Below are 12,184 nucleotides of genomic sequence, written 5' to 3' on the forward strand. Positions count from 1 at the left end.
TGGCAAACTTAAAGGGGGCCGAATACTTTTGCAAGCCACTGTACCACTAAGGAGGTTAATTATATTATTATTTATTGGATTTATATAGCGCTAACATATTACGCAGCGCTGTACGATAAATAATAATTATGATTAAGGAGCCATTCGCTCTGATAAACGTGAGCTTTTATCTGTATGCCGTGATGTTGAATTAAAAGAATAACGTTTTTCTACTTCACTGTATCATTTGGTGCAGTGGGATATTCTTCTGTTTGCGAAAGCTAATTGGTTGTTGGTGCACATGGGCTGTGGGCAGACATTTGATGTAATGGTGAATTCCGACAGCTGTAAATATAAGGACTCACCTGAAAGAAGCATTCAAATATGAATACAAAGATGAAAATTTGGAGTGGAGGCATCCATAAGCAGATGGCTTAACTCTGCTGGCAGTCTATTAAAAACCGCCAGGGGGCAGCGCAGCAGTTTTTTAAATTTTTTTAGTTTTTAAATCATGTAGCGAGCCCAGGGCTCGCTACATGATAGCCGCTGTCAGGGCAGGCTTCAATTTCCTGGGCCCCATACTGGGCAAATCTATGGGCCCCCCAACAACCCCACTAAACTTTGACCCAGCATGCCAAATCACAATAGATTGTTGTAGTAGTAGGCAGGTGGTGGGTAGACTGTAGTGGCCAGTTGGTAGTGATAGGTAGACTGTAGTGACCAGCAGGTAGTAATGGGTAGACTGCATTGGCCAGCAGGTAGTGATAGGTAGACTGCAGTGGCCGGCAGGTAGTGATGGGTAGACTGCAGTGGCTGGCAGGTAGTGATGGGTAGACTGCAGTGGCCAGCAGGTAGTGATAGGTAGACTGCAGTGGTCAGTTGGTAGTGATAGGTAGACTGCAGTGGCCGGCAGGTAGTGATGGGTAGACTGCAGTGGCCAGCAGGTAGTGATGGGTATACTGCAGTGGCCGGCAGGTAGTGATGGGTATACTGCAGTGGCCAGCAGGTAGTGATGGGTAGACTGCAGTGGCTAGCAGGTAGTGATGGGTAGACTGCAGTGGCCGGCAGGTAATGATGGGTAGACTGCAGTGGCCAGCAGGTAGTGATAGGTAGATTGCAGTGGCAGGCAGTTATAGGAGATTTCACTGACCATCAGGTAGTGATAAGGTGGCCACTAATGAAACAATTTCCTAAACGATTGATTATGAACGATTCTTTGTAAGAAAGACTGTAAATGATCGTTTGAGACCACTAATGGACAAGAAACTCCTAGCCAATCTGATCAGATTAATTAAATCGATCCGAATTTCGGTTCGATCCCATCATTCTGATCAGATTGGTTATGAGATTTATGTCCACTAGTGGTCCCAATTGATCATTTATGATCGTTCATACAAAAAGTCGTTCGTAATTAATTGTTTGGAAAATTGTATCATTAGTGGCCACCTAAAGGTAGACTGAAGTGGCCTGCAGCCAGGTAGTGATAGGTGGATTGCAGTGGCCAGCAGGCAAATTTCAGTGTCCAGAAGTAACTCTTAAAGGGAACCTTAACCTTGGATAAAAAAAAAAAAAAAAAAAAGTTTCACTTACCTGGGAGGTCAGTGAAAAAAAACGCTCTGGAAAATCGCTTAGAAAAGCGCTTTTAACAAAAGCGCAGCACGCAGTGGAGTGCAAGGAGGCGCTAAAAAAACACGCACAAAAACACAAAACACTTGCATTTGCATTTTCATTTTTAGATGTGAACGAGGCTTAATGGGCTGTCTAGTGTAAAATATCAACATAATAAAATGTATAAAGCTAACATTTCTTTTTAAGTTTCTCCAGGTTCTTGAGTTTTTGTTTTATTTTATTTTGTTCTGTATTTTTCTAACTTGGCTTATGCACCTTTTCTTTCTAAACTCAGGTCATACAAGGTTTTTCAAGGTTAGGTCATGCATTAATGAAACATGATGTCTCTGTTGTTGCTTTCAACATATGTGGGTGGAGCTTCCCGGCATTCAATGTAAGGTATATAACTGTAATCGACGTGAACTGTCTATTTTTATCTAGAGGACTGACTGACAACTGGGATCATACTGTGAAAGGTAAGCCAGCATTAGGATTCATGCAGAAGCAGATAATCTCACCCATGGATTACCTTAGATATACTATGTTCCATTTGCTGTCTGTATTAGCAGAAATATTGTCATATGATTTTTTTCATCCAGGGGTGGTTCACACTACAGGATTAAAAATGGATCCTTGCAAACTGATCTGTTTTGAAAAGGCATCAGTTTTTCATGCATAACCCTCCATCCGGTTAGCGCGCGGTCAATGCGACAGGCAGGGCCGGATTTAAGCCAAGGCCACATAGGCCATGGCCTAGGGCACCACAAGATCAAGGGGCGGGTGGGCAGCAGGCTAAACTGGGGAAGAAAAGAAGGGTCACCTGGCTACCTATATTTGAGGGAGGGGTGATTATCAGGTCAACTTTATGGACGGGGGAGAGTCATTGGGCTTCTTATATTAAAGGGGAGGGGGGAGGGTCATCAGGCTACCTTAACTTGAATTGTGGGGGGAAAGGGTCATCTGGATATCTACAATAGAGGGAAGGGTCAATGGGCTACTTATAGTGTTGGGCGAACATCTAGATGTTCGGGTTCGGGCCGAACAGGCCGAACATGGCCGCGATGTTCGGGTGTTCGACCCGAACTCCGAACATAATGGAAGTCAATGGGGACCCGAACTTTTGTGCTTTGTAAAGCCTCCTTATATGCTACATACCCCAAATTTACAGGGTATGTGCACCTTGGGAGTGGGTACAAGAGGAAAAAAAAATTTAGCAAAAAGAGCTTATAGTTTTTGAGAAAATCGATTTTAAAGTTTCAAAGGGAAAACTGTCTTTTAAATGCGGGAAATGTCTGTTTTCTTTGCACAGGTAACATGCTTTTTGTCGGCATGCAGTCATAAATGTAATACATATAAGAGGTTCCAGGAAAAGGGACCGGTAATGCTAACCCAGCAGCAGCACACGTGATGGAACAGGAGGAGGGTGGCGCAGGAGGAGAAGGCCACGCTTTGAGACACAACAACCCAGGCCTTGCATGAGGACAAGAAGCGTGCGGATAGCATGCTTTGTACCACCATGCAGTCATAAATGTAATAAAGATAAGTGGTTCAATAAACAGGGACCACGCGGCAACGCTAACCCAGCAGCAGCACACGTGATGGAACAGGAGGAGGCGCAGGAGGAGAAGGCCACGCTTTGTGAGACACAACAACCCAGGCCTTGCATGAGGACAAAAAGCGTGCGGATAGCATGCTTTGTACCGCCATGTAGTCATAAATGTAATAAAGATAAGAGGTTCAATAAACAGTGACCACGCGGCAACGGTAACCCAGCAGCAGCAGCAGCACACGTGATGGAACAGGAGGAGGCGCAGGAGGAGAAGGCCACGCTTTGTGAGACACAACAACCCAGGCCTTGCATGAGGACAAAAAGCGTGCGGATAGCATGCTTTGTACCGCCATGTAGTCATAAATGTAATAAAGATAAGAGGTTCAATAAACAGTGACCACGCGGCAACGGTAACCCGGCAGCAGCAGCAGCACACGTGATGGAACAGGAGGAGGCGCAGGAGGAGAAGGCCACGCTTTGTGAGACACAACAACCCAGGCCTTGCATGAGGACAAAAAGCGTGCGGATAGCATGCTTTGTACCGCCATGTAGTCATAAATGTAATAAAGATAAGAGGTTCAATAAACAGGGACCACGCGGCAACGGTAACCCAGCAGCAGCAGCAGCAGCAGCAGCACACGTGATGGAACAGGAGGAGGCGCAGGAGGAGAAGGCCACGCTTTGTGAGACACAACAACCCAGGCCTTGCATGAGGACAAAAAGCGTGCGGATAGCATGCTTTGTACCGCCATGTAGTCATAAATGTAATAAAGATAAGAGGTTCAATAAACAGGGACCACGCGGCAACGGTAACCCAGCAGCAGCAGCAGCACACGTGATGGAACAGGAGGAGGCGCAGGAGGAGAAGGCCACGCTTTGTGAGACACAACAACCCAGGCCTTGCATGAGGACAAAAAGCGTGCGGATATAGCAGCAATGCTTTTTGCCGCCATGCAGTCATAAATGTAATACAGATGAGAGGTTCAATAAACAGGGACCGGAAACGCTAAACCATCCCAGATGTTCATCGGTCATGTTACTTGGTTGGGGTCCAGGAGTGTTGCGTAGTCGTTTCCAATCCAGGATTGATTCATTTTAATTTGAGTCAGACGGTCTGCATTTTCTGTGGAGAGGCGGATACGCCGATCTGTGATGATGCCTCCGGCAGCACTGAAACAGCGTTCCGACATAACGCTGGCTGCCGGGCAAGCCAGCACCTCTATTGCGTACATTGCCAGTTCGTGCCAGGTGTCTAGCTTCATGCCCGGTTTCAGGTCCAGCGGTGCCAGCCACAAATCCGTCTGTTCCTTTATTCCCCTCCAAATTTCCTCCCCTGTGTGCTGCTTATCCCCAAGGCAGATCAGCTTCAGCAACGCTTGCTGACGCATGCCAACAGCTGTGCTGCACTGCTTCCACGATCCTACTGCTGCTGGTGCTGGGTTAGCATTTCCGGATGAGGTACAGCTTTGAGATGCGTTGGAGGAGAAGGAGTCAGAGAGGTAGGTGCTGCTGTTGTTATCCAGCTGTTTGCGGCGTGGGCAACACCCGCGCCGTAGCAGGTGAGGAATCGCTGCCAGGCTCCACAAGGTTCACCCAGTGCGCGGTAAGGGAGATGTATCGACCCTGGCCGAACGCACTCGTCCAGGTGTCAGTGGTGAGGTGAACCTTGCAGGCAACGGCATTCTTCAAGCTTCGGGTTATTTAGCTGACCACGTGCTCATGCAACTCAGGCACTGCAGAGCGCGCAAAGTGGTAGCGGCTGGGAACCACGTAACGTGGGATGGCCACTGACATCATGCCCTTGAAGCTGTTTGTCTCCACCACTCGATATGGCAGCATTTCGCAGGCCAGAAGCTTGGCTATGCTGGCTGGCTGTTACTGCCACGGCCCGGGGGTCATTTGCTGGCAATTTCCTCTTGTGCTCAAACATCTCAGAAACAGACAACTCAACCGTAGCGCTGCACACCGAAGGGCTGTTGGTTGTTGTGTTTGATGAACACTGGGAGACCTCAAGAGCACTAGTCCGGAAAGTGACAGTGTCAGCATCGTCTGATGTTTGTGAATGTTGTGAACCACGCAATGGCTGGGCTACTGCTGCTGCTGAGGCGGGTCTGGTGGTGAGTCTGGTGAACCCAAGGGAGGCAGTGTTGCTGGTGGTACCCTGTCCTGCCGCGTTTGCCCACAGAGTGGGATGTTTGGATAGAATGTGGCGGCTCATGCTGGTGGTGGAGAGGTTGTTAATACTTTTCCCCCTGCTCAGGCGGGTCTTGCACACCTTGCAAATCGCCATGGTAACATCCTCAGTGCAGTCTTCAAAGAAAGCCCAGACTTTAACTGGCTGAGGACTCGGACCTCGTGCGTGATGTGCTGGTGCTGCTTAACCCACTGCTGGACGCTTGAGAGGTCATCCAAGTAATTATCTGGTCCTGTTCTTTTGGATCTGTGAGGGTTGTTGTCCTGGACAACATGGGCAGTATTGAGTGGGTTTTCTTGGGTGCTCCCCTGTGGCCTGTACGTGAACCGTCAGGGGAAACACCTCTTCCCTTGCCCCTCCCTCTTTCACCGGATTTCTTCCTCATTTCACTTATCCTTAAAGTACACGCTGACTGGCAGCAGTACAGTGGCAGTACAGAAATGCTATACAGTGGTGGGTGAGCGGTGTACCACTATTGTCAGCAGTGACACAGAGCACAATGCTATACAGTGGCGGGTGAGCGGTGTACTACTGTTCCCAGCAGACACAGAGTGGAAGTAAACACAATGCTATATAGTGTGGCTGAGCCGTGTACACAGAGTGGCATTAAACACAATGCTATATAGTCTGCTATATAGTCACCCCGAACAGGGTGATGTTCTGCAGAACCCGAACAGTGGCAAACACTGTTCGCCCAACACTACTGGGAGGGAACGCAGATTTTAGTACCTAAACACACGATACAACATGTTTTCCGGGGTCGGACTCTGAGGCACATACAGATGGTCCCGATCATCATCCTCATCATACAACTCTTCTCCTGAGTCTGACCCACCCACCACCTCTGCCACCCCAACATCCCCAGACACAGACCCCTCATCGTCCTCAACATTAACTTGGGATGCTGGCCTGAGCCAGACCTCCTCCTCCACATCAGGCCCCATCATCTCCTCAATGGCAGCCCTCATTAATCGCTCTGGCGACGGACTGATGGACACAACGTTCTCCTCCGGGGAGGGCTGCTGCTGACCACTGGCTGCTGGGGTGGATGTTATAGCTTGCGTGGGGCGTTGGCTGTTGCTGTTGTTGGGAGTGCTGCTCACAGCGGAGGTCTCTGGGGAACTCATGTTGAGCTCATATAGTGGTTGACGGTGAGTGGAGTATTACTGATCCCAGCAATATACACACTGACTGGCAGAGTACGCAATGCTATATAGTGTGGCTGAGCGAGGTACACAGAGTGGCAGTAAACAGAATGCTATATAGTGTGGCTGAGCGAGCGGTGTACCACTATTCCCAGCAGACACAGAACAGTGAACAGAATGCTATATAGTGTGGCTGAGCGAGCGGTGTACCACTATTCCCAGCAGACACAGAACAGTGAACAGAATGCTATATAGTGTGGATGAGCGAGCGGTGTACCACTATTCCCAGCAGACACAGAACAGTAAACAGAATGCTATATAGTGTGGCTGAGCGAGCGGTGTACCACTATTCCCAGCAGACACAGAACAGTGAACAGAATGCTATATAGTGTGGCTGAGCGAGCGGTGTACCACTATTCCCAGCAGACACAGAACAGTGAACAGAATGCTATATAGTGTGGCTGAGCGAGCGGTGTACTACTGTTCCCAGCAGACACAGAACAGTACACAGAATGCTATATAGTGTGGCTGAACGAGCGGTGTACTACTGTTCCCAGCAGACACAGAACAGTACACAGAATGCTATATAGTGTGGCTGAACGAGCGGTGTACCACTATTCCAAGCAGACACAGAACAGTGAACAGAATGCTATATAGTGTGGCTGAGCGAGCGGTGTACCACTATTCCCAGCAGACACAGAGTGGCAGTAAACAGAATGCTATATAGTGTGGCTGAGCGAGGTACACAGAGTGGCAGTAAACAGAATGCTATATAGTGTGGCTGTGCAAGCGGTGTACTACTATTCCCAGCAGACACAGAGTGGCAGTAAACAGAATGCTATATAGTGTGGCTGAGCGAGGTACACAGAGTGGCAGTAAACAGAATGCTGAGCGAGCGGTGTACTACTATTCCCAGCAGCGACACACAATGACTGGGGGGGACCCTGGCTAGCGTGGCTGGAGCGCGAACTACCCTGCCTGCCTACCCAAAGCTAAACCCACAGACAAATGGCGGAGATATGACGTGGTTCGGGTATTTATTTACCCGAACCACGTGACAGTTCGGCCAATCAGAGCGCGTTCGGGTCCGAACCACGTGACCCGTTCGGCCAATCACAGCGCTAGCCGAACGTTCGGGGAACGTTCGGCCATGCGCTCTTAGTTCGGCCATATGGCCGAACGGTTTGGCCGAGCACCGTCAGGTGTTCGGCCGAACTCGAACATCACCCGAACAGGGTGATGTTCTGCAGAACCCGAACAGTGGCGAACACTGTTCGCCCAACACTAGCTACTTATAGTGGAGGGAGGGGAAAGGGTCATCTGGATACCTAAATTGGAGGGGGGAGGGGAGATCTGGTTACCTATATTTAGGGGGGGGGGGGCACTGCTTGGGCGGTAAAGAGTAAAAATCCAGCCCTGGCGACAGGCACGTCAATCTGAAAAATTGCTCTTACCTCAAACTTGCAGTCTGGTCGGCAGAACAGGGCAAACAGATACATTCTAGTGGAGTAATGTGAATGGATCCTATTGATTAACTGTTTTGTGTTCCATGGATTTTACTCCTTAAGGTTCCTGACATTTTTGACACTTTAGTTGTGTCGTTTTGATACAGCTGTTATTTTTTTATTACTTATGCCATCTTAGTGATATATTTTGTTTATTTTCAGTACAATCTAGGTTCTTTAGGTAATATTTTTGTCCCAAAACTATTTTATTTTATTAGGGAAAAATTCATTTTCACCCTTCCTCATTTTCACATGACACATCCCAGAGTTATAAATCACATAAAAATGAATTATTTGGCCCTTCCCAATTAAAATATTACCCCGTAGACCATATTTTATTTCTAGCTGAGCATGTGGTGGACTGTTATCCTCAGCCTGCACGTTTGTGGCAATCAGATGCGTTTGCTAGGGTGACAGTTCAGGGGCTATAGTGCTGTACAGATGCATCGCTAGGCAACGGCAGAGCAATACATCTGTAAAACATTGGGCCCCAAACTTTCACACTAGAAATCACATCTGATACAGGGGGCAGTTATTCAGAGTTTACTAACAGGTATAGGTATTGTAGGGGTTAAAGGGAACCTGAGGTGAGAGGAACATGGAGGCTGCCATATTTATTTTGTGCACATTGCCAGGCAGCCCTGCTGATCCTCTGCCTCTATTACTTTTAGCCATAGTAGACCGCGAACAAGCATGCAGCAGATCAGGTGTGACTCAGGTTTTTACTGAATAGCCATATGCTCCAGGGTTTTGACTCAGACACTACTTAAGCCAGAAGATCAACAGTGCTACTAGGCAACTAGCAATGTTTACAAAAAAATAAATATGGCAACCTCCGTATCCCTCTCACCTCAGGTTCCCTTTAATGATGGGTTAGGCTAGGTTGGGGTTAAAAATTAACTGGTGAATAAAAAAAAATATCGGCACCATGCCACTTTAATTTTTTTTAACCTTCCTGGCGGTAACCCCGAATGTAGTTCGGGGTAAGCCGCGCAGGAGGTTTTCTCAGGCCCTACTGGGCCGATTTGCTCAATTTTTTTTTTGCTGAATGCAGCTAGCACTTTGCTAGCTGCGTCAGCACACCGATCGCCAATCAGTGCCAGGCAGCGCTGAGGGGTGGATCGGGACTCCCAAAGACGTCGCTGACGTCAGTGACATCATCCCGCCCCGTCGCCATGGCGACGGGGGAAGCCCTCCAGGAAATCCCGTTCTTTGAACGGGATTTCCTGATCGAAGCGGGCAGGGGGATGCCGCTGAGCAGCGGCTATCATGAAGCGAGCCTTCGGCTCGCTACATGATTTAAAAAAAAAAAAAAAACAACTGCTGCGTTGCCTCCAGGTGGAAAACATTAGACCGCCAGGAGGGTTAATACTTTTTTTTCCCCCTAACTCTACTGAATGATTTTTGTTTTTAGCTAGCAACAATTGTTTACAGTACACGCGGGAGCATGCAAATGCATGTGCTACAGCAGGTGGCGGTTTCTAACTGACTAATGACTGCTCCACGCTTATTGGCATGAGCAGTGCGGTAGCTCCAGGACCACTCCACACCAATTGGCATCACGTGCTAGGGGTGGGGATTGCAGGAGATCACGCGCTTCTCTGCACGAAGTGCTAGGGGTGGGGATTGCAGGAGATCGCGCGCATCTCCGCATGAATGACGGAGCTCTGCTCCGCTATCAGTCTCCCCAGGAGACTGTTAAATGGTTAAACCCAGGGCCAAATTTACCATAAGGCACTGTAGGCACATGCCTATAGGCGCCTGATGATGGAAAGGCGGCTTACTCTTATCCCCTAGTGCCTTCCTCCCTCATTCCCTATGCAGAGTCCTGAGCAGAGCATAAATGAGAGGTACTTCTGGCTTCCTAATGCTAAGGGGTACCTGTAGCTACCTATGACAGGCATGGGAAGTAATGGAGAAGTGACAGCTGGGCCAGCCAGCACACTTGTGGTGCGGTTCGGCAGGGGTTTGTAGATTCATGGGAGGCGAGGTCTAGGGTGCCAGGACATCTGTGCCTATAGGCTCCTGTGATGTAAATCCAGTCCCGGTGAAACCACTGTCTATTTAGTATGTACAGTGCTGCGATCTATGGCAGCGCTGTACTGGGGTCCGCTTTCATAGGCTGAAGCCTATGACAGCCGATCGTGCTGATTGGCTGGCGGGGGGAGGGAGGTATAAAAAAATAGACATATTTAATAATAATAATTAAAAAAAAATATGTATGAAAAAAATAAAGATGGGGAGCAATAAGCTTGGTGGGCATAAAAGGAAGGGGGGGGGGGATAACTTATGTGCTACGGAATCCGAATGAGCATACCTAACAATCGCACCTCAATGGTCCAAAAACGTTGCCGCATGTTGCCGCTGCGGGGCAACCATACAGTGAGACACACAGTACAATAAAAGTATGCCTCACTTATCTGATAAACACACATGTCCCACTGTTAATGCATTGCATGTACCCCCCTCCCCCCTGCACTGTGATGCACCACACTGCACAGCGATCAATGTGATAGGCTAGGTTCACAGTGGTTAGATGCATTACACGTGTGTTATAATGCTTTATAATAAGTGTGACCTGCAATGGAGACTGGATATACACTTTTCCGGACCCTTCCCATTACAAGAGCTTTTCTAAGCTCTATTTTATTTTAAATGTTCTTGTTAGTGTTATCTTATGTGTGAGTTCACACTGAAATGATGTGATTTTGCAAAAAGTTCCCATAGCATTGCATTAGCAAGAGCTTTTAAAATCTCTAGCGCTTAAAAAGCTCTTGTAGTGTGAATACAAATGCAAAGCCTGCATGCAGCGAGAATAACGTAATCAGCTACAATGCAGTACTGTGAGAACAGCCCCCTTGAGTTGTATGGGCAGTGAGTTGACATACAGAATTATTCTGCAACTTAAATTAGCACAATTTTTCACAGACGTAATTCTGCATCAAAATTAGCAATTACGATACGAAATTGTAATGTGAAATTTGGGGAAAAATAGTACCATATTTTTCGGAATATAAGACGCACATTTTCTTCCCCAAAACTAGGGGGAAAAAGTGGGTGCATCTTATATTCTAAAGATACGGTATTTGAGCCCCAAAACATACTTACCGGATCCCAGGGCCGGGCCGAGGCATAGGCTGGAGAGGCTCCAGCCTCAGGGCACAGTGTAGGAGGGGGCGCAGAATTCATTCAGCTATCATTCCTAATTGTGTTTGAAGCAGAAAGAAATAAGAAAAGGGGATACATGGCAGTGACTGCAAGCCAGATAACTAGAGATTAAGGTGTTGGGGAGGTTGTGGGCCCTGTGGCGCCTCTTAGTCTAATAGCAATAAGTGTGTGACGACTGGGGTGGCAGGGATGGGGGGGCGCACTTTGGTGTCTCAGCCTTGGGTGCTGGAGGACCTTGTCCCGGCTCTGCCGGATCCTGCCGCTGCGATCCTATCCTCCTCCGCCTGACTGCTGCCATCCGAGGGTCATCCGAGGGTCCCAGCTGTGGTCATCCAAGGGTCCCAGCTGCAGCTGTGGTCATCTGAGGGTCCCAGCTGCAGCTGTGGTCATCTGAGGGTCCCAGCCATCCCATCCAGAATCCCGGCTCTTCAGTGTCCCAGCCGCCAGATCGTCTTCACTGCAGATGGCAGCCTTGCGGTAATTACGCGCTGCTGCCCCGCCGACATCCTCCATGGTAACTCTCTGTAGATTGGAAGAAAGGGGGTATACCCCTCCACCTGTGGTGGATACACGTGTTCTGTGATTTAAACAGAGGCTCCAGAAGTATAAAAAGGCTAAAATAGTTAAAAATGCTTGGAAGGCAGTGGTGGACTTACCTCCTTAAAGCAGACACAAAAACTGTCAATTTCAAGAAGCATAAATGTATTTATATACTCCACAAAGTGTTGCTAGCAACACTTTGGAGAGTATATCAATACATTTATGCTTGTTGAAATTGACAGTTTTTGTGTCTGCTTTAAAGGGAACCTTAACTCAAAACAAACCCATGAGTTACCTGGGGCATCTACCAGCCCCCTGCAGCCATCCTGTGCCCTCGCAGTCACTCATGGCTCCTCCGGTCCCCCGCTGCCAGCTAGTTCTTAACCCAACCCTACTCTCACACAGAACTCTTCCCTGGCGGTGCCTAAAACTAACCACTCCCCTAAGAGGTGTCTAACCCTAACCCCCCTGGTGGTACCTAACCCTAACCACCCCC

This window comes from Hyperolius riggenbachi, chromosome 4 (genome assembly GCF_040937935.1).
Source record: "Hyperolius riggenbachi isolate aHypRig1 chromosome 4, aHypRig1.pri, whole genome shotgun sequence".
Taxonomy (NCBI): domain Eukaryota; kingdom Metazoa; phylum Chordata; class Amphibia; order Anura; family Hyperoliidae; genus Hyperolius; species Hyperolius riggenbachi.